General features: G+C 35.6%; 1 pseudogene; it reads left to right on the top strand.

The window, feature by feature from the left end:
* The first annotated feature begins 3,042 nt into the window (after window positions 1-3,042).
* Window positions 3,043-24,384, top strand: part of LOC128215475 (uncharacterized) — a 34,904-nt pseudogene continuing 13,562 nt past the window's right edge.

The following is a 24,384-nucleotide window of genomic DNA, read 5'->3' as shown; positions in this document are numbered from 1 at the left end:
TTCCCCATTATAACAGGTTTAGATCTTTTTGGTTAGATTTGTCCTACAGCACTATAATAAATTACAAAAAAAGCCAAACATCATGTAAAACAAATCAATATTCGGATCTTATAAATGTCATAATTTTTTTCTTCTCTTGCCTCCCAAAAAAAACCCTCATATCTGGTTCGTCTACCCATGGAACAGCTAGATCTTACTCTTTTAATTCATCTTTAAATTAAAGATACAGTACGGTTATAAAATGTAACGAATTGTACTACAAGTCAAACTCAGGCACAACATTTATGCAAAAACGAAAGTAGAGTTCTTGTTATTGGCAATGTTAAACAGAGCGGAAAGAAAGTCAGCTCGGTATATTAATCATCATATTTAAATTAACACGATTGCCGGGAACCACTACGCCGAAAATAAATTATATTTCATACATACGGAATTTTGTAATTTCACGGAAACATGTCGAAACGGGGTTTACAAATAGAGATACAATGTACACGGATTAACACGCTGAATAATCATGATATAATAGTTAAAAATAACTCTGAACATTTATTTAGAAACTGAAAGTAAATTTTCCGAAAATTAAACGGTGCTCAGTCAATGCGAAAACTTTTTCTAGCAAAACAAGCTACATATGAAATATTTGTGTGAGTTTCATGTATGCCCATTCAGCCGGACGTATATAGAGGAAATGTTTTTTAGCAGGCCGGTGTCTGTCAGATCGCCAGATCTGTACAGGTCCCACGCAGCGAACACACGTCCCTGCATGGACCTGTACGTACGCTGCCTTCTGGTTACGCTGCAAGCGTTGTCCTGAGACCAGACGGATATATATACACATATCTTAAAAATATTACAACTTACATTCAAATATCTTAAAAATATTACAACTTACCTTCAAATATAATTTCAAATAAAAAAAGAAGTGGGGGCTATTTGACCAAAATGGGGGGCGTTTTGACCAAATTGGGGGCGTTTTGACCATTTTTTTCCAAGTGCGGGCTATTTGACCAAAAGTGTGGGGGCTATTTGACTTGGGGGCTATTTGACCAGGTTCCGTGGAGAAAGTGTCACGTGACGAATTCAGTCAATGGAATAGGGATAAACAGACGACCTATCGAAAGGTAAGTCTGCCGTTAAATTCACTTTGATTATTCACGCACCACTAGTAGTATTATTATGACTGGAAGTGTGCACTATTATGAGATTACGATATATATACTACTTACACACACAAACTTGATCAATGGAAGTCACGTGACCGTTAAAATGTTTCCCACGGTGATTACTCATTTACTATAATAGTATAAAGATTATTGTAAACAAAATTTTAAGGCTAATGTTTTAACTTTAAATTAACCTGTAATTGATCACAGTTTTGATACTATTCTTCATTTAAACAGTTATTAGTGCTATAGATCTGATATTAGTCAATGGATAAAATTTATTTAGGCATTTCGAGATTTTCTGACATTGTTAAATTGCATTTACATTGTATTCATAGTTATTTTTAGTCCAAATAATTGTACGTTGACAAATTTGTTTTAGATTTTTGATATGGCAAATCCTTCAAGTCCAGGTTAAAGCATATAGCGTCTATAAAATATCATAAAAACAAGAAATATTACAAGATATTTGTTATTTTATATTAGTTCCGTACACAAAAAATAAATATCCAACTTATAATTATGAGTTTGACGGCTTTTCTTCATTTCATTCTGTCAAAACATAACGATATATACATGAAGGGCACCTGCAAGGCTTCAGGGCACAGTTTTAAATAGCTCGGAACATATCGGCCATGGCCGAGTTGTTACGATTGTATAACGAGGTCTATCTCGAAGCTTTGTCGGAGGAGGCCGAGTAATTACGATTTTATTGAGTTGTTCCCCTTCGCATAATTGTTGTCAGTGTCAGTCAACTTCCATTTTATTGGAAAGGTAAACAACTTCTTTTAATGCATTAAATGCTTGTTTAGTGCAAAATAACATTTCACTTACATGGTAAAATATTAATATAACTCTTTATGATCAATTTCAACCATAAAATACTTCACTTAAAACAATTTCAATATTTTTAAAACACCCCCGGTTTTTTTTTGCACATTCCCGTTTAGACGTTAGGGATTGGAAGAATCGCGTATAACGCGTCTTTTATTTTAGACTAAGTTATTTTATGCTAGAAAGTTGGTAGGAGTGACCCCTTTGCACTCCTACGCACAGGGTACAGAAGATCGAAAATTCAGCTCTTTGTATGCTTATCAAATAATGCTCACCATGAGCCAATTTCTGACCACTGTGCGCAAGCACAGGGGTTTCTCTCGAAAAACAAATTCTTATATATATTATTAGACAAGGGGTTGAACTCAAATTTTGCAATCCTGACACAGGTTCGCAAATGGAAACAACGTAGGTAAATGTATACTCAATGTTTCATCTATCGGTGTATACCGTCTATCGATGTAATCCGAAACATGCCGAATACACCGGTTGATTGTACATACGTCACAAAATAAAATGGCCGACCCCTATGTCAACAAATAGGTCAGGTGTCGGACATATACTATAGAAATACTTTTATGGCCACAAAATTTTAAAGGTAATTAAATCCTCAACATATACGTATTAAAAATTATACATTTATATAAACTTCGATTTTACAATAAGCAAAGGAAGTCTTAGTACACCGATAGATGAAACACACAGGCTACCTTTTTCTACAAAATGACGAATATTAAACGCTATAATTTATTAAAATAACAAAAAATAATCATATTAAATGCGCAATTTTTACCGATGCATTCCGAAGAAGAGCACAAAACACCGAAAATTCCCTCAGCATAGTTAATCTGTCAAACTCGACATTTTCTGCGCGTGCGTTAAACTTTGTTACGAATTAATTTATTGGCTATTGTAAAAACCACCGCCGTAAACAGCCAGTCATCAGCCAATGAAATCGCTGGATACAACTGGAGTGTTGGAAATCAAAATGGCCGAGGAAAGACAAAAATAAACTCGATATTTGTTTTTCGCCAATTATAGTGGTGTAAATCATTCATTTACAACGAACAAAGTGGTTGGTGTTCAACTTTATGATACGTCATCGAACTGGATACATGTAATTGTACAACATTACACGCATCGTGATATTTACTGAGGTAATTTCAGATATTGGATTTTTGCGAACGTGTGTATTGATTTCGGTCTTTTAAAGTCATTTTATTTATAACAAAAACATTAATTTAACTGTAAGTCATTGTTAACTTCATTTTTTGGAGGATTGCAAAATTTGAGTTCAACCCCTTGTCTATATAATATATATAAGAATATTTTTTTTCGAGAGAAACCCCTGTGTGCGCAAGAGTTAGTCCAAATAATTGTACGTTGACGGATTTTTTTTTAATTTTTGATATGGCAAATCCTTCACTATCAAAAGTGGGTAGTTGTTCCGATCAGGATTCCGGGTTAAAGCATATAGCGTCTATAAAATATCAAAAAAACAAGAAATATTACCAGATAATGTTATTTTATATTAGTTCCATGAAGGGCACCTGCAAGGCTTCAGGGCACAGTTTTAAATCGCTCGGAACATTTCGGCCATTCCCGTTTAGACGTTAGGGATTGGAAGAATCCCGTATAACACGTCTAATATTTTAGACTAGCGCAAGAGTGAGACATTGTTTATATTATAATATGCAAATACAATTAAGAAGCTGTATAAGCGAGTTGTGTCTTGTCTCAATCTCTACAATGAAGTCAATAAATGATCCGGCAGTTATCAGCTAAGGTCCCGGCCATAGTGGTCCAGCTTTTCTCAATCATCAGTCCCGGCAGTAACAAGCTATAGAGTCCCGACCTCAAAAGTGGCGGCTTTTCTCAATCATCGGTCCCGGCAGTAACAAGCTATAGAGTCCCGACCTCAGAAGTGGCGGCTTTCCACAATCATCAGTCCAGGCAGTAACAAGCTATAGAGTCCCGACCTCAGAAGTGGCAGCTTTTCTCAAAAATCGCTCCCAGCAGGTTCAAGCTATAAGTATAAGGTCCCAACCTCAACGGTCCAGGCTATATCCAATTAGCGATATGGACAGTTATCAGTAGAAGACCCGGCTTATTCGAAGATGTCTCAGGTCGTTGTAATTTATATTAACCTTACGCCAAATAAAAAATAGGTCCGTTTCAGGTAACACTTCCGACCCTATTTTTTCCCGCCGACCCTAACCTATTTTTCCCTGAAAAAAAATGTGATTTGGGTACGAAAAGCTTTTATTACGAAATGTATACGAAAAGTTGACAATATAACAGTTGGATTTCTGATTGTATTTACCGTATTCACCTAAGAGTTCGGACACCTTAATTTTTTTAATTTTTTTCGCTGTCCGAATTCATTGAAAATAACCAATTTCACATTTTATCTCCATGTATGTTAAACCTGCCTTTTTTTTTCGTGTCTGCATTTTACTTATACAACTTATTTATTTATCCGTAGTTATCGATGGTTATAACACCTTTAAGTGCAACTCCTTCATCAAGTTAATTAAAACCCCATTCAACACCATTTTATACATGCATTGAAATGAATAAACACCTTCTATCGGCTTCAGATCAAACAGTCACACTGTGTGATGTCACATAACTCACAGTTATACCCACGAGGATTTCGTGGAGAGCATGGATATTGTTATGCAGGATTAATGTGTCTGGGTAGTGTTTTCGATTGTAACTTAAGTATTGCACATGAACTTTAATTCATCACATTAAATAGTTACCTGTATCATTGAATGTGTTTTTTTATTGTTCTATTGATGTTTTAATGAGTATTACTGTACGATTGTTGCTTCATAAAGTCTATATTAAAAGTGTGGTACAAGTTTTAAAGTTTATTGGCGGATTGTTTTACAAACATGTCATGCCTGTGTTTTCTTAATCCCTTGATTGCCCTTGTTTTTTCTTTAATCCTCTGTTATATATATCACACTTCCTTTTCAACAGGCAATAATTCGTTTAGGATGGGTTGTAACTAATTAACTTGTTACAGTGATGTATACGGTTAGGTAATCTAGCCAGGCAAATACATTCTAAGGATAAAGATCAATCATCTTTGTCTGTGAGACTTATTACATACATGCCATATCCCCCGGTGGGGGGAAAAATCCCCCGGAATTTCTACCCATCCCCTTGTCCCCCGCCGGGGGATTCATATCCCCTGGAATTAAAAAAAAAAAAAAAAAAAAAAATTGCTTAAGGTTGACAATGGAAAGCATCAATAATATTATGAGTGTGAAATTCCACGAAAGTCCAAAAATTATTGTATTTGAGTGTATTTCTGTATTTATTCTTATATTATAAATGCAGATATTGCGCAAATTTTCGTCGCGTAAAAATCCCCTGGTGTTATATCAAAATCCCCTGGAATTCAGACCAAAATCCACTGGGAAGCCTCTCAGAAATATGGCATGTATGATAGTAACTGTAAAAGTCATAATCGATGTCCTTTGGGTGTCCGAAAATTAGGTAGTCACTACGCAAAATAATTTTTGAAATTAATAATGGGTGTCCAAATTTTTAGAGTGTCCAAACTCTAAGGTGAATTACGGGTAGTTTGTGCTTGTGTGACAGGTATATTTCAATTCTTGAACTTTATTTTCTTGTCAGATACAAATGTGTCAGATACTGAATTTTGGATTGATATGTCAGACTTAAGTGTGCAATTTTGGCAATAAAACCTGCATGTTACTTGTTCTTCAAACCTGAACCCCAGGTCCTCTTGACAGCATTGAGGTTTTCTTGGCTGATGGCTATATGGTAAATTTGCTGTCCCACTCTCCATGTAATTATGTAACAGGTAGGTGAGCGGGTGATTGAAAGCAAAAGGGTGCATAAAGAAAACCGTTCCTGGAAAGTCTTTAATAATAAAAGAGTGGTGTACCATAACTTAGTTGAAATCCAACCATCATTGTCAAAGTATTTAACCAGACAAATAAAGATTGTTTCCTTTGAAGCATGGAACATGTTAAAAAACTGCTGATAAACCTGAAAATTGATTACTTTTATTTTTGGTACAGTCTGAGTCAACAGTTACTGAAATCGATATATCAAAAAATATATAAATAAAAAAATATTCCGACCTACCTACCCTATTTTTTATGGCAGCGTTACCTGAAACGCACCTATTTTTTATTTGGCCTAAGTGAATTAAATGTGAGTAAAAGTGAGTTAAATGACTATATATATTTGTTCGCTCTTCGTTCAACGAATTTGCTTGTACATACTGTCTCCATGGCTACCGACAGACCAATGAGGCGCCATTGCGTGCCTTCTACCCATGTTCATCCGATGTAGTCTACCAGATCAAGTATATGCTTACTCTCTCACTCCAGAGCCTGATCCCTTCATGTGAGGAAGGCAGGCCTCACATGCTCGGCGTGTAGGTAGGGAGCAGCTTCCTGACAAAGTGGTATACTCCTCCCTTCTGAGTATAGGCTGGTGCCAAGCCCAGACGTGTCACCTTCTGGTATACCCGCTGAGACCAGTGGAAGCTATGTGCACAGCCCTTCACATCGGTGTTGGGAAATACTTCCCGGACTGCTTGTCATGCCGCAGCTTCAAAATATAGCATGAACCACTCCACAATTGGATCACCCAGCCGATCCCTCATCTCACGTCGGACGGCTACATAGTTATCTTTTGGTTCTGTTGGTCGTTACTAGTTTCTGGCGATGGAGGTTGACTGCCGGGGCGATGTTCTCAGGATTGGGAGGGTTTGGTCCATCTGTTTGCATGATTTAGGTTCACACGCATGCGCAATGCGCTGCGCGTGATGATCCCCCACGTGCAAGTGTGTGTACAAAATGAAAAAAATAATTTTAAACATTAATTAATGATAAAAATTACTTATGTGTCTCGATAAGAACTTCAACTTTTGATTGCCTAGTGACAATAAATAGTTGAATTGCAGTACTTTCTTTATGAAGATCTAAACCGGAAACCGCTTCTCAACCAGTAGCTTGACGTTTAAATAACAATAAACATTACAAAAGTGGTTACTTTAATTTCGCTCTTTGCAGATAGGACAACCTGGCAGTCCCTCCCCCTTGGCGCAAGGCCAGACTAGCAGCCCTAGTGTGGATAAGTCATGGAAGAAGCGACTCACACAGAAAGATGTGCAACATGCTCAGAGGAACGTCATGGCTTGTGGAGTAGCAGTGTTTCTGCTTTATTTTGACATGTTGGTTCTTATATTCCCTAACAAAACAGGTTGTCGTGAAGGATTTGCCATATAAAAAATCGTAGAAAAATTTGGCAACGTACAATTAGTTGAGAGTAGTAGGGATAAACAAGCCTGTATCCTTACACTAGTTTGTGGTGCAGTATTTTCAACAAGCTGGCTGGCGGGCTGCAAACTTTGTATACTGGTCTTCTTTGTTAACTGTTTCTTATTAATGAATGGATGTTTCATGAAAAATTAATCTTCGATGTACAGTATTTATTTTTTTCTTTTAAAATGCCTCTCTGTTCACTTCAATGTGAGCATTGTTAAAGTGCAAAATCTTTGAACTTAGCCATAACCCGAAAACCATGTAAGATACGCAGATGAAACTTGGAACACATGTTGCAACAGACATACGAATACAACTATATACATGAAGGCATATAATTCGAGCTTTAATGATAATTGAGTAATGCTGTTGACTTAAACTACTTAAACAACAACAGCAAAGCTTTGTTTTTCGATCCATGGCACTCTGGTTTCTTTAAAATGTTATATATGATATATATGCAAAAACGTACTGTGATCTTGTTTATGAAATCATTGAAATTTATATAACTTTACATTGACTGCATTTTGTTTATCATATATAAGTTTCTAACCATATTTGCATATGTATGTGCCTTTCTTCTTCAGGAACATTTTCTTTCTGAGTGCAGTACTGCAGATTGGCAGGACAGTCATCTGGTATATAGGTACAGAAGTCATTGTAATGAGTCTTTTGTATGAACGAGCTTGAATTCTTAGATTATAAGTATTGCTGTTTAAAATCTAGAGTTTGAGCAAACCCAGTAAAGTTAACCAGTGAAGGGTTTGCGGGATTGTGCTTATTCCAACCACTGGGTACAGGATATTTTCTGTGGCTTTTCGACTAGCATTGGCATGGTAAAAAAAAATCGAAAAAACTTTCACTAGTACCTAAAAATCCATAAAACAGTCATCATATTAGACTTGAGTATAGAAGCTGAGGGTATTTTATTTGCTTATTACAAATAGCATGTATTTTTGTTTTCAATGTTTTACAAGTGCGTATTAAATGATGTTTGTGTGTAAATCATAATAGAGATAGATGATAACATATTTTATGAGTAATTTAATTTAGTATTGCTTTGCAAGAAAGCTGTTTTCGGGCATCTAAAAGATTAAAATTTATACAGATCATTCAGACAAAACCTTCTGATGAAAAAGGTAGCAGTCAATAAAAAAATCCTTTTCAAATGAAAAGGTGCACTGAACTATAATAAATTTCTGAACAGCGTTTTAAAGATGAATCAAATAAAACACTGGCACATCCACCATATTCTTCTGATGGTTTAAGCCCTGCCATGTTTATTTCAGAGGTGTCGTTAATTGTCATGCTAGTATTCAGTATTGTCTCCGATGTGTTCAAATGCCTCTCGTACTATGTCTTCAACAACAAATTGGAAGTCACTCAGATACAGAAGCGACTCCTTGGGGTCAAGGACAATGGTATGGTTAATGTTCAAGGTTGCGTAAAGTCTTTATGGTGTTTTCAAAATGTTGTGGTTAGTTTCTTAATCTCATGTTTTTCACCCAGTTCCATTTAGGGTGTTGGGGATGCTTTCGTATAGCATTAATTACTGCAGCATGTCTAAACAGGGCAATTATTCGTACACCCATATTTTTGTTTATGAAATATCACAGTAGATAAACAACACTTAATGTGTCTCTTCTATTTGTTACAGTAACTTACTGAGATATCGTAACCATTTAAAATAAAACTTTGAGGTGCGTGCGAAATTATTTCTATATATTACTAAAGAGCATGTACCATTCCAGCCTGTCGCCCATTCGCAGCTCTGCTCCATGGCAAGAATAGCCTGGTATTCTCCAGTAGTACTCCATCTAGCTCTCATACTGCTTATAGTCCGTCCAGGTATGGTCACTTGTAATTTTATGCACTCAAGCTTGTTCAATCACCCTCCTCGCAACTTAAAATACTAGTTGTCCTCTTAGCTGTCAAATAAGGGTCCTGTGTAACAGTTCTATACACTAGCAAATGTTAAATTACCAGAGTTACATTCTGTTTGTGTACTATGCCCCAAAACCTTTCATGACTGAAACCCTTATTGGGGATGGATAGACCAGTGCCATCATAGGATAAACATACACCCCTCAGCTAGCTCATGTGCTGCGTACCTTTCTTCCAAGTAATTGACTCATGAATGATGGTTGTTGTACAGTGAGGGTTGAGGTACATGCAGGCTTTTTACAATGTTCATACATGTAGTGTCTTAGAAATCTTTCTTTCTTTTTTTAAACAGTGCCGTTTTTGGTGTGAGGCGGTCACCTATGCTAAGAGTGGTAACCTTTGTTATTGTGGACTATTTCTGACGTTGATCATCAATTATCTGACAAAAATAAGAATTGAATTGATAAATCAAAGAGATGGTGACAGTTAAAATGAAAAAGAGGGATAGTTATGCACTTGGCTTTGTCATGAACTTGTGGTGTTCTTGGCATTGTCTTGAACTTGTGGTGTTCTTGGCATTGTCATGGACTTGTGATGCTCTTGGCGTTGTCTTGAACTTGTGATGCTCTTGGCATTGTCATTGACTTGTGATGTTCTTGGCATTGTCATGGACTTGTGATGCTCTTGGCGTTGTCATGGACTTGTGGTGCTCTGGGCATTGTCTTGAACTTGTGGTGTTCTTGGCATTGTCATGGACTTGTGATGCTCTTGGCGTTGTCTTGAACTTGTGATGCTCTTGGCATTGTCATGGACTTGTGATGTTCTTGGCATTGTCATGGACTTGTGATGCTCTTGGCATTGTCATGGACTTGTGATGCTCTTGGCGTTGTCTTGAACTTGTGATGCTCTTGGCATTGTCATGGACTTGTGGTGTTCTTGGCATTGTCATGGACTTGTGGTGTTCTTGGCATTGTCATGGACTTGTGGTGCTCTTGGAATTGTCATGGACTTGTGGTGCTCTTGGCATTGTCTTGGACTTGTGGTGCTCTTGGCATTGTCATTGACTTGTGGTGCTCTTGGCTTTGTCTTGGACTTGTGGTGCTCTTGGCATTGTCTTGGACTTGTGGTGCTCTTGGCGTTGTCTTGAACTTGTGATGCTCTTGGCATTGTCATGGACTTGTGATGCTCTTGGCATTGTCTTGAACTTGTGGTGTTCTTGGCATTGTCATGGACTTGTGGTGCTCTTGGCATTGTCATGGACTTGTGGTGCTCTTGGCATTGTCATGGACTTGTGATGTTCTTGGCGTTGTCATGGACTTGTGCTGTTCTTGGCGTTGTCATGGACTTGTGATGTTCTTGGCGTTGTCATGGACTTGTTGTGTTCTTGGCGTTGTCATGGACTTGTGATGTTCTTGGCGTTGTCATGGACTTGTGATGCTCTTGGGGTTGCCTTGAACTTGTGATGTTTTTGGCGTTGTCTTGAACTTGTGATGTTTTTGGCGTTGTCATGGACTTGTGCTGTTCTTGGCGTTGTCATGGACTTGTGATGTTCTTGGCGTTGTCATGGACTTGTTGTGTTCTTGGCGTTGTCATGGACTTGTGATGCTCTTGGCGTTGTCATGGACTTGTGATGCTCTTGGCGTTGTCATGGACTTGTGATGCTCTTGGCGTTGTCTTGAACTTGTGATGTTTTTGGCGTTGTCATGGACTTGTGATGTTCTTGGCGTTGTCATGGACTTGTTGTGTTTTTGGCGTTGTCATGAACTTGTGGTGTTCTTGGCGTTGTCATGGACTCTAGGTGTTCTAAGCGTAGTCATGGACTTGCAATGCTCTTGGCATTGTCATGGTCTTGCAATGGTCTTTGCATTGTCGGGGACTTGTGGTGTTCTTAGCGTTGTCAATTTTCTTTGTATTATTATTTGTTTAATCAACCGCATCAAATTTTCAGCGCCATCTGACAAGATGACAGACTTACAGTCCCTGTCAGTGTACCTAAAGGAGCAAGATGAGAAAGACTACAAGGCAGCTCTCGGTAAGTCCGCGGGTCATGAAGCCTTACTTTATATTGTTGCTTAGCTGTTTCCTTATTAATTCAGGCTTTAAAGTGGGCTCACTTTTACCTTCTTCGTCTTGGAAAAGCCCTACTCTTTCCACTTTTTTGGTTGAATAATAGAATACAAGTGTTTTATTAAAATGCTCTTAGAATGGCCTAAAATGCGGGAAATGAAGCACTCAATTTCAAAATATTGGCATGCCACCAACTTCCCCTAGCTAGCCAGTTACTTTAAGATTTGTGCAAGTTCAACACAAAGATCTTTAGAATCTTGAAAAAAATGTAAATGTTTATCAACATAACACTGATGGAAATGTTCAGTAGTCATTACTTTCTTTTAAAAAAAGCTTTGTAGTTTTTGGTCACTTGAAAGCCTGTATTATGTACGATGCAGCGATGCATTTATTCTGCATATCATTTAGGGTTAGCATTATTTGATTTTAATGAAAATTGCCATTTGGCTGTCAATAACTGAATTATTATTAAAACCACTGCATTGAGATTTAAACTTGCAACTTTAAATATACCTTGTTTTAAGAAAATAATCCTTTAAAAATCCATAAAAACAATTGATTCTGAAAATCAAAAAACGATGCATTGGTTGATAAGATGGTCGCTTTATCACAGGTTGCCAGGACATGTCGCTGAACAGTTCATCATTCTGGAGTTACGGCCGTCCAAGCCTGGACCTGAGCCACGTGTTCCGTAATAACCAGTTCCAGCTCGCCAGTCAATCCCAACAGAGCCATAAGTCGTGGACGAATGATAGCGATTATTTGGGAGAAGAGGTAATATACAATTTCGAGACAGGGTTTTAGTGGGGACTATCTTTTATGAAGGATTATAAACTTTTGTGAACAAAGAGCTGTCAAGTCCATCTCAAGCTAATTGTTTAGTTTATTATAAAAGGCCACCAACCCAAAATACATAGAATACATCATAAATGCATTAATACTTGAGTCATGGAAATGCATCTGAGAGTAAAATCATAATTTTATGATACATAAATATTTAATTGGATTACTTCCCTTTAACTGTTAAATATTCTATAAAAGAGGCAAATTTGTGTAATATTTATAAATGGTTTGATTCCAAATGACTCTGGAATGCATTACATCTGTGCTTTTAGATAATCACTTGAAGACGTAATGTGAACGTCCATCAAATAAAAAGAAACATTGTATTCACAGTATAAAACAGTAATATCTCATTATCATGACATAGGAAATTTAATTATTGAATTGTCTCTTTGGTTGCATGTATGCACAAATAAGTCAATGAATCAGTAACTACTTGATTTATTGCATTGAAATATTATGCATATACTGCCCTTTTATTATTTGACTCAGGCATGCTGGTTAAGGTTTTTCATGTTAAGTAGATATAACAGTAATCCACGCCTGTTTCACTAAAACTTTGCAATCCTTAAACTTAAAAGCGGCAGAGTTGTCCAGTGTGATGTCTTTCTGACAGCTCTTGTTTAAGATTGAACTTCCAACTTATCTTTAGTTTATGAGTTGTTTCCAAGACAATTCTGGACAAACAGAAGTACCATGTATTCACAAACAGATTTAGTTTTAACATATATACCACAGACAGGTAAACTGGACTAACGGGTAATTTATTAAATATGAACCAAAACTGGCTGAAATTGGCCGTATAGCAAAAATTAATTGAGGAAGTTACATTTTCTGCATCGAATATAAAAAACCCAGCTGATATAATTATCTTTAAATTGTATAGATTACTGCGGATCACTAGTGTGTCAATGAAACTTTCCGTTTAGTAAAGATTTGAAGGTTAACAACTTTGTTTCTTAAAGCAGAAGTTCCGTATGATAGGCCAAATATTTATGTTGTGGTTTTGATTTCTTGTGTGGTCAATTTTATGATGGGACTGTCCCTTTTATCCGCTTATACAACTTTGTCCTCCCTATGTCCTTGCATATAGATATGTTTCAACTACTTGAAATGTACTAGTTGCATGTTTCAGGTCTGGAGGACTCTGGGAGTGACAGATGACCTGTTCCTCTGGATTGAGCGCCTCAGAAAGGTCTGTATCACAAGAGCAATGATTCTTCTTTATATTGACACTCACTTGATCTCAGTTTAAGGCCACTAGCCAAAGGTACAAATATAAACATAATACATATTATGAGAGGCATAAATATATGTTGCTTCTTAATCGCAGGCTTGGACCATTCTGTTACAAGGTAGAACTCATTTCTCCTGACCTCCATGTTTGCATGTATTTAAGAAATAAAAAAAACTTTCTTTATTGGCTATTTTCCAAATTGCAGACTAGAAAATCACTGAATCATCCCAGACTAAAAGTAGAAAAAGAAACAGATTGTATTCATTTAATCCCTGTGAACAACATTGTGGAGATGTGGATTTTATTAGGTACTCTGAAATAACCTTGGTATCGCTGTCAGCCTAGTTATTGTCAGTGTTTTAGTGTCAAAACTTTTAACTTTCAAGATTCTCAAATGAAACTTGATACACATGTTGCCAGAAACAATATGCACATATTAGCAATTTGCCATCATAATATTCATCAAAGGCAGCTCTGTCAAACAAAAGTCTACAGTTGGGTGAAGTAAAAAGGAGGTAGGGGCCATTAAAGGGCAGCATGGCTCTCATCCCTCCTATTTAGGCATAGCTGGATCACTGGCAAACAATATGCACATAAATAGCAAAGAACATCACTCTTGTTTCAATACTTATTAAGTTATGCCCCTTGTTCAAGTGAAAAAAGAGCAAAAGGAACAAGTTTTGGCGTTAACCTGCACTATATATCTTCGTGCCACACAGCTGCTTTTATATTAAGTTGTATGAAGATTCCCAAGGGTACAATTCAGTACAAGATTTGGAGAAGACCACTCTAACCTTAATATGATGGTCCCCTATCTAGATTGTATGTCCAATCAGGAGTACCTGGTCAAGAGGATTAAGGGTAGGCATCTTTTCTACTCTTGGCCATCGTGATACATATACCTAACCTCAATATGATGGTCCCCTATCTATCAAGAGGATTAAAGCTAGACATCTAATGTACTGTTGGCCATCGTGATACATATACCTAAACTCAATATGATGATACCTTATCTATCAATAGGATAAAGTGTAGCCATCTATTCTTCTGTTTAGCTCAGTGGGCTATAATGCGAAAATAAATTCATAAAACACATCATATAGGATAAATACCATTGTACATTTTCAGAGTTGGGAAGTGATGGGTGTGTCAGCGAGTTCTTGTGGAATCGAGGTGGTGGTGGGGGCCAGTATGGGAAACCATGGAGCGAACATTTGCCCACAGATACTCAGGTGAGAACTTCAACTCCATTCAGGTTAGAACATTTACTTGGTCTGGTTCCCTCGGTTGAAAAATCTTCACTTTGGACAGAACTTTCACTCAGATGAGAACCTTTCCTTGGGTGAGAACATTCACTCGGATGAGAACCTTCACTTTGGTGAGAATTTTCGCTCGGATAAAAACTATCACTCAGTGAGAGCTTTCACTCAGATGAGAACATTCACTTGGGTCTGAACCTTCACTTTGGTGAGAAGTTTTGCTCGGATGAGAACCTTCACTTGGGTGTAAACTTTAACTCGGATGAAAGCTCGTTTTTTTGCCAGGTTTTAAAAAGGGCAGTGTGCTGTATGAAGGGACAGGGTGCTTAGGGTGGAAAGGGAATATTGTATTGGACTGTGTTGAACCTTAATATTATGAATTTGACAAAAACAGTTAGAATTGTGTTTACGTAAACAGTTTCAGAAGCTCCAACTACCATAGATACCAAGTGTGGATATATTTATTAGCATAAAATAAGCTTTTTAACAGAATAAAGCAATTACTTTATTATCTATAGCATTCAATTCTGAAGGCAGAAGGGTACCCAAGTTGGTCTCCATGAGGACAGGCTGCAACACTAATATCTTTTAAGTTAAAACCTAACTTTTATACAATTTTTTTCCAGTTTGTGATGCACATGTTCTGCACATACCTGGATTCTAGGCTTCCCCGGGCCTAAGGTACCCCAATGGCCACTTCCTCAAGACTCAAGATAAACCTAGTAAGGATATGTAGCCTTAGATACTTTTTATAACACTTGACAACCAGGTTCATCAATGTGTTTTGAAATGTCGAACAACTCATCATTTTCCACTTGTTAAATCATTAATATAGTAGTAGTATCTGATTTTTTTTTTATTATTTTATGTTTTCAAAGTTAGAAAAGCACAAAAATGCCAATATAGTTACATTGTAAATATGATGTTGTTATGGTCGAACATGTAATTATGTCATAATGTGTATATACCTTCTCTAAATAAAGATATTATTATTATTATTATTATTATTATTATTATTATTATTATAGGACAAACATTTTCTTTTCATCATTTCAAGAGAGTAATAATGCTGTAAATTAGCATTCAATTTTATAAATTCCTCACAAGTTCTTCGTTTTGTTATTCAAACAGTACACTACGGAAATATTGCGATATATCACAGTGCTTTTTTCCCATCAATACCCATCCTTTGTGGTAGCCAATGTTTACCAATGTCAGTTATATATTAAGTGTGTCTCATCAAGTCAAATGCTTGATTGCTCAACTTGCTCATTTTCTATAATAAAATAGTTTTGTTAGTACCGGTAATTAAGAAATTTTTTATAAAAATACTTTTTTTTCTATCTTGAAATGAAATATGTTGTTAAAATGCCATGGTGCCCATTATTTCAGACCTGGAGAAGGAAAACTTACTTCTATACCAGACCAGCATTAACCCACCACATTTCCAAGTGGTCATTAGAGACACTGTGTTCAACCTGCCCAAGGTATTCTATAGCTTATTAGTTTGTCCTATTATATTTTTTTATTATTTTCATCTTCTTTCGAAGATAAAAAGTTTGGTACTCTTATAGATTCGGTGTAATTTTCTGTATAGTCAATTTTGTATATTTGATATTCAAATGAAACTTGGTACACATGCTGCAAAAGATAGCTTGTATTGCAAGGTACATAACTCTGACTTTGTTATTTGTAGAGCTATGCCACATTTTCACTAATAAACAGCAACAGGTCATCATTGGTGTCCGCTCCGCTGCACTCTTGTTTAATATTTGTAGAGCTATGCCACATTTTCACTAATAAACAGCAACAGGTCAGCATTGGTGTCCGCTCCGCTGCACTCATGTTTGATATTTAAATCATTCCCAATATTTATACACCTTTTTGGAGGTGAATGGCCATGTCTATATGATATATATATTTACTGTTACAGTTCAGCTACTGCTTGTCCTTGTAATGTCATTATGAGTTTGAAGGAGATATAATGGAATCATGCTGTTGGTTATTCGGATGGTCTGTTGTAAAATGTATGTGGCTCAAAATAATTGACATTTTAAGATGAAATGTTTTAAAACTTTTCACACATTCAGTGTTCAAAATCTGAATTCATTCAGGAGGCCTTGGTGCAATTGTTCAAGCCTAGTAGAAATGTAAGGTTTTTGGGTTGTTGGGAATGTGGATCAAAATGAGTTATTACAATGGCTGCCTATGCTACCCATGAAAGGTACTAGTGCCTTACATATTTAACCATTAGCCATTGTGACTTGTTAAAAATGTATGTGCCCTTTCACTTGATGTAAACCAGTACTAGCTCTTCCTGTTTTGTAGAGGGAACAGGTTGTCCTGAAATTAGGCACACACAAGGGTTTGGGAATAACAAGGGCCTGACATATAATTTGTGAGGCAGAGGTGTTCCTCTTGTCTTACAAGTTTCTTAATGTTTTGAGAGTTACTTCCCTTTGTTTATTCAGATCACAGGAGATTGTTTTTCAAATTTCCCCGAGGTATTTTATTCACAATTTCCACAAATTGTTAAATTTGGAGTTTTGAATCTAGCAAAATAATTAAACTTATGCCTATCCAGTGCTTATGATAAAATAGTAGTGTCTGGCCATCCTACAAATACATGTATCTTTAAGACTGAGCAAAAATTGCCTAACATCAATAATGTGATAAAGTACGTTCAGCAATTAAGAATAATCTACAATGTGTAATGATTGTTACTGAAACCTGTTCAGTATTCAAGGTACAAAAGAGGCGTCTGGCCATCCTATCTTTAAAATTGAGTGATATTGCTTAACATAAATAATGTGATAAAGTACATTCAGCAATAAAAATAATTTACAATGTGTAATGATTGTTACTCAGGGTGAGGAATCACATGACTTCAACGGGGTTCTCACATGTGTCACAACGGTTCAAAACTGATGTTAACAAGCAAGAAAGTGACCGTAATTCATAAATAACCTTTTTTAGAGAAAAGATAGGAAAATATTTCTTAGCCTATAAAATACTATGATATTTTCTGCTTCTACACGTGTGAAATACTTTAGATTTGCTTGTATCTATGCAATCCTTGGCCAAAATTTCAACTCGACAGAATTTTGTAGAACGATGCAACGCTGTGTGCGCCGTGATTCTTTGTTTTGTACATATGTCTTAGTTATAAGTAATAGTTAATAAATCAGACATGCGTTAAAAAGTTAGTTTTGCCAATTACTTTCATAAAACGAACTATTCGTTAAATGTTTTTATATTTTTTTCCAATAAATATCCAATTTTCAAGAAATGCTGTTGTAAACGTGAATGTTATATGTGCTGCTGTTAACGTGAAATTCTTCTCATCTAAATAAAGCCGACTATGTTTATTCGGTATGCTTAACAAACGTATCAATACATGCTTATTTTATTCCATTTTATACTTTGTATTGCTCTCTTAATATGACGAGAATGTATACAACCCAAAACTCTTACTCATGGTATGAATTTACATCAATTTGATCGATTTGAAAATGTTTAATTTATGTTGCCTGAAGGCCATCAAAGGGACACTTCCAAATACCCATTGTCCCTCTGTAGTTTCACCAAAAGTTTACAAAGATAAATGGATGAAGTAATAAATACAATAAAATGGAAGGCAAAATACACTTCAGCCAAATCCGTCCCATGTACATTCCAAAGTGAGAGAAATTCAAAAGCCAAGAAATGATTACATTTAATAACAAAATCGCCATTCCTAAGGTTAATCATAAAACTGCCCACACTCAAGTTAAATCCCTTGCTTCGAAAATGGTCAAAATATATTTATCAAGAAGAAATCAGGTAATAATAAAAAGCACTGACAAAGAAATTGACTACCATGAATATGACTTTCCCTCGTAAGATGATAATTTGTATCTTGCATGGCCTTTCGTGTAAGAAAGGTTCATCCCAACCCGAGCCTAGTGTGTTATGCGAAAACAAGGTTTACAAAGTTTTCACATTTCAAATAATACCATATGACAATGTTTCTATTGTGCTACAGACGACGGTCTTCAACAAGGGAGGCACTTTTGTGATGACAATAGAAGAGTAGTTCATTACGGGTATTTTTTATCTTTAGCCATGAGCACCATAAGGATGTCCAGCATGGCTAAATATTTTATCTACTTTTCATCGGGGGGGGGGGGGGGGCTTTGACGCCATAGAATAATATATCACCAACCAGACATTAGATGTGGAATCAAAAGACAGTTTCATAGTTTATTCAAATGCATATAGCCAGACCATAGGCTCATGAACATACATATGTACATCAATGTATTCATAATATATAGAATTAAATGCACTTCCATCAAACGATCGTAGGCCACAATATATATTAATAAACGTACACTTATTTATACTGACAAGGTACTGTCGAAACACAAATTGAACATAGACAGTACACATAGAATATCATATAACCATAGGGAGGTGACAGTGGTTACAAATGTTACTTAAATGAGTTGTTAACATCATAATAAATATAACAGGGACTCTCAATTTAAAAGCCTTGTGGATAAACAAATGCTAATTTCCTTTGAATAGTCTTATTTGTATTTGTAAAAATTCAACAAATTTAGTCTATTTAAATAGTATTATGTATGTATTGTCTTCTTAAATAACTAAATAAAGTACATTTAAACAAGAAATGAAATTCATCTACTATTTTATGGCAAACTTGATTTTTCCTTTACATATTCAGATATAGGAGTAGGTTTGTGTCATCTACCGGCCTCAATTTCTCAAAATTTCCTCAATTTGACGGGAGTCTAGGTCTCGTCACTGCTTTCCTAAATTTAACTATATATTAACAACACACAAAAATGGCTGCAACTTACAGTCTGCGAATAATACAAACGTTTTGGCTCTAGATAAATTATTAAATTCAGCAAACCAATTATGTACATAAAATCTTTTGCTCTCTGTTACAGTTCACATATAAATATAAATTTATATTAAAAACACAAACACTTTGAAATAAACATACATCATAAAATCCTAGTGATTGTAATATATCTATAAAAACTTTTGCCCATGACTAACAATTTGGCAATCTTTCTAAATCTGTATACGATTTTCTTTAAACAGCTTTAACATATTTAATATCATCACATTGTAAAATCTTTAAAAAAATAATTAATCACATTTACAATTCCTATAATTAGTAATGGTATTCTACCAAGTTCTCCATACACACAATTGTTCTGAGTTTGGGTTCTAACACCCAGTATTTTTTTACAGAACTTGGAATAATCTCTTTCTAACTTAATGCTATATTGTAGACCCAAAACTTCCCAACCATAGTTTAAAACAAGATATATTGATTTATCAAACAAAGATGAATAATAGCATGTTGCTATACCAGGAAATTTTATTAGGTCTGAATTAAGCTTGTAAAAAGTCTTCATAGCCTGTCCTGACCAATTGTCAAACGTTGTGCTAAATGACCCACCATTGCTTATTACTATTCCTAGATAAGTAAATTTATTCACAATTTCAAACTCAAGCCCTTGATACAAACAAAATTAAATTTTGCCTAATGTTTCAGCCTTTTTTTAAAAATTATAACCTTTGTTTTATTTGCATTTACACTAATACTTATGTGAAAAACGTTCTGTCTATATCAGTAATCTTTTAACAACAACAGGTCATTTTGTAACCCACTTTCAGATTCTGATAAAATAGACTGCCCTAAATATGTTTCCTTTTTGAAAAAAAACTATTACAGTGTTTTAAAAAACTTTGATAGATTTGTCATTTGTGTACACATTTCCGATGTATAATGTATTCAAAGTTGTACGAAGGCCATGCCAAACAACAATGGTATAAGATTATATTGATGTCAACAACAACATGACTTTACTTATGTAAAATTCAAACATATATCAAATAAATTGTTATTGCATCCACTACATTCATAACTTAAAAGGGTTGAATTTTAACATTATGAGCGCGACGTTTTGAATCATTTCACTCAAAGGGTTTGGCTTATATCATGAAAAAGAAATAGGTAGTTTATAATGACGTCACATACAAATAAAATTGATCCAACCAGCAAAATATGTAATCATTTATTTCTTCTATTCAATAGTTTAATGATTAATTGTACATTAACACGTAGTTCAATCATTTCTTGACTGTTGACTTTCTTTTACCGGGGATGTACATGGAACGGAGTTGGCTGGAGTATATCTTGTCTTCAATTTAAATGTATTTATCACTGCATCAATTAAATTTATCCATCTTTTGTCAACATTTGGTGAAACATATGAGGGTTAACTCCGTCTCTTACAGAGGGACAATGGATAATTTGGACGTATCACCATGACGGCCTACCTAGAACATAAATTTAACATCTTAAACTCGATCAAATGGATGGACATACATTCATTTCATGAAAGAAATATCATTTGGAATAATAGTTCAATGTTGAATGCATTATCGTCACAGTTGAGAGAGTAGTCAAAACTACTTATTAAATAAAATAAGCCTGTTATAAGAAGAATTTACAGCAGCATATTTAAAATTCACGTTAACAACAGCCTTTCTTGAAATACCGATATTTATTTTAAGAACTAAAATAAATTTTACAAACAATTCGTTTAATGGATGAAATGAACAAAATTAACATTTTAACACATGTATGAGTTCTTAGATATTACTAATTACTAAGAAATGTTTACAAAACAACGACTCACGGCGCACACAGCGTTGCATCGTTCTACAAAATTCCGTCGAGTTGGAATTTTGGCCAAGGATTCCATCATTAAAATGCAAGCAAATCCAAAATATTTCACACTTGTAGAAGCAGAAAATAGCATAGTGAGCGTCTTTTGCTGTGTGCGCCGTGAGTCTTTGTTTTGTATACATTTCTTAGTCCTTCATTTAAATTAAAGGTAATTTCCAGTATAAGTGTGTGATATGAAATGTCCTTGTGTACGGTTAAGACATTTGGTGCAACTCAATTAAATTATTGACTTCGGCCACACCAAATTGATGTTTTGTTCCGCGTTCTGAATGAATTGCAGAACAGAAGAAATACTATCACCCATTCGGTGGCTTTTTGCATGTGTGATAAATTCTCATATTTTATAATTAATGAAACAATGAAATATTTCCCACCCATCATTCTTCAACAGTTATGCATCAGTCAATTGTCAAGACCTGGGGTATACCAGGGATAGCAGGGGAAATGGGCCCTGTTTTTACCTTCCAAGTGGGCTGGCTGTACTGAGTGAATGCGTAGGTATTGTTTTTGTGCCTAAAAAAGCGGGGAATGGGCCTAATCTAGGTTGTCCCTAGGGTGCGGGGGCATTTGGCGGGGCTTTTCCCAGCAGTTTGTCTGTGCAGAGCGGGGATTTTACCTGGGATTGTCTGGACTGAAAGTCAAAGTCCCCCTATTCATAGGACCTTTTTTTCTTAACTTTACGACAAGGCCCCTCTACAGTATATTATAGTCCATTAAAGTAATTTTTTTTTTTAAAAATTGATAACTTAACAACTAGGTAAAGTAAATTGTAATGAGTATTGAAACCAACCTACATACTTATAAATCAAAATTGCTATTTTATTGTCTTCCCTGAATAAACCCAAAATGTTACTTTTGTTTTGATGAATTCGAACTGTATTTACATGTAAGAACAAATTTTCTAAAAATTCTCTATTTGCCAAAATAGGGCAGACAGGTAAAAAAGTTGCTATTCGTGACCAAAAAAATACTGCTAAATAGTGAGTATTCATTTATCGTTCGTTCAGCAAAGAAGATGCAATGGCATAATAGTGGATAATCTGACAGACAAATATCGTCATGAGTTTAATGTAAAAAAATGATTACCTTTGGAATAGACAATTTTCTTGCATACCGGACATGTGTTTCCGGTCATGTGACCTGTTCTGGAAAAAATCGTCTTACAACCCCCATCATGTAAGATGAGTCACGCGCAACAACGCCCCACTTCTTATTTCTTTTATTGTATGGTTTATGAAAAGTATATTATGCAATTTCAATAAAAAGCGCAATCAAAAATATAAGTATACAATACTTTTAATTAAAAATGAAAATAATAATCCTAAAAGCACGATTTTTAAAGGATCCATTTGACTTCAATGGTGATTTAAAATTACTGCTCTTTATGACGTCAGTACACAACGTCGCACATGCTTTTTGGTGAAATGTACAAAAGTGCATTTTTTAGGTCAATTTTTCCACAAATTCATAATTTTAGGTATGCCAAAAAATATATCAATCATGTTTTTCCGGTCCGGATCAAAAAATTTGACCCTCGGCCACGCTGCGTGACCGGTTACTCGGCAAGCCTCGTTACCGGCTTACGCACGTGCCCTCAGGTCGGTTTTTTCTATCCGTACCGGAAACACATGATAGATACTTATAATCTATAAAAAAAAAGGCAGAGCAAATTGCTTATATTGAAGTAGTATTAATAATGCCTTAGATCGAGCAGTGGATATAACTTCAATGGTGATTAGGAAACCATTGCCACAGTAAGCGATTCACATCCATGGAACTTCTCAGATAGAACAGTGCTTATGAACTTGTTTATTAAATTTTTCATTTGTTGTTGTATTGAAACTGAGACAATTAAAGGAAAAACATCATTGCTGATTTTTTAAAAACAAATCTTCCTACATTCAAATATTTAATTTGTTAGTTGAACTAAGGTTAATATTGATTAGAGATTGCTTCAGTTGGATTTGAACCAACCAGGTTTTGAAATAACTCAGTTTATATGCAGTGTACTGAGTGTAATGAAATTTCACACAAAAGTTCCTGAGGGTATCTATATAGGCATCTAGTTTCCAAAAGGATTTTATCAAGGTTTGTGTAATTTGAATTTTATTTAAATCTAAAAAAAAAATGACATTTCATTTTTTTCAAAGATTTGCCTGCCCCTGGCTAAATGCTTAAATTCTTGGTCTTTGGACTGTTGTCTGCAACTTCAAAACCTGACTTTAGGGAACAGGACACATTTTTCTGATATTTTAGCTAGTTTGACTGCAATATAAGTTGCATTTATCAATAATCTAGGTAAAAATTACATTATTCCCATTTAATACCTGGTAGTTATTTGTTAATTTGTTTTAATTCATGGATAGATTTATTGAAGAGTGTCATGGAAAGCTGAAACTTTTCAGTACACAACATGCAAATTAAGAATTAACTGTGTGGGACGGCTTTGTGAACAAAAACGCTAGGCGGCTATGGTAAGTTGCGTTATGATATCCTTGGGACCCCCCCTCAGATACGCAATGCAATTTGGTTTCACTGACAGGGATGATAAAATTCCGGATTAATTTAAGGCCTCACGGATCGATTTTGAGATTAATGTAAATCCGTTGAGTTTTTCGGGGGGGGGGGGGGGTACAGGGAGCGATTCGAGCTCAGTTCGAACAATATGGGTACGAAAAGTGAGTTTTCTGAGAGTGTAAAGCCGGAAATTAACGAACCTATTTACGTCTTGGCAATCGAGCTATATGATTGGTTAAGATAGCATCCGATGATTACGGAAATTACAGATGGGACTAGAAGACAGTATCCGGATGGTCGTATCCTGATATGACAGACGACGAAGACGAATAAACGGGTATTGGAAAATGGAAAAAAACGACACCACCAACCTCTAAAAACATCGATTCGTCGATTTAAGGGCATATTTGCCATTTATTTTGAAGAGAAATTCCCGAAACGTTTCTTTTTAAGTTGATAGAAAGTGATCAAACTGAGAATGAATTATGCGCTA

This window comes from Mya arenaria, chromosome 2 (genome assembly GCF_026914265.1).
Source record: "Mya arenaria isolate MELC-2E11 chromosome 2, ASM2691426v1".
Classification (NCBI taxonomy): Eukaryota; Metazoa; Mollusca; class Bivalvia; order Myida; family Myidae; genus Mya; species Mya arenaria.
This window is presented reverse-complemented; position numbering and strand designations above follow the sequence as displayed.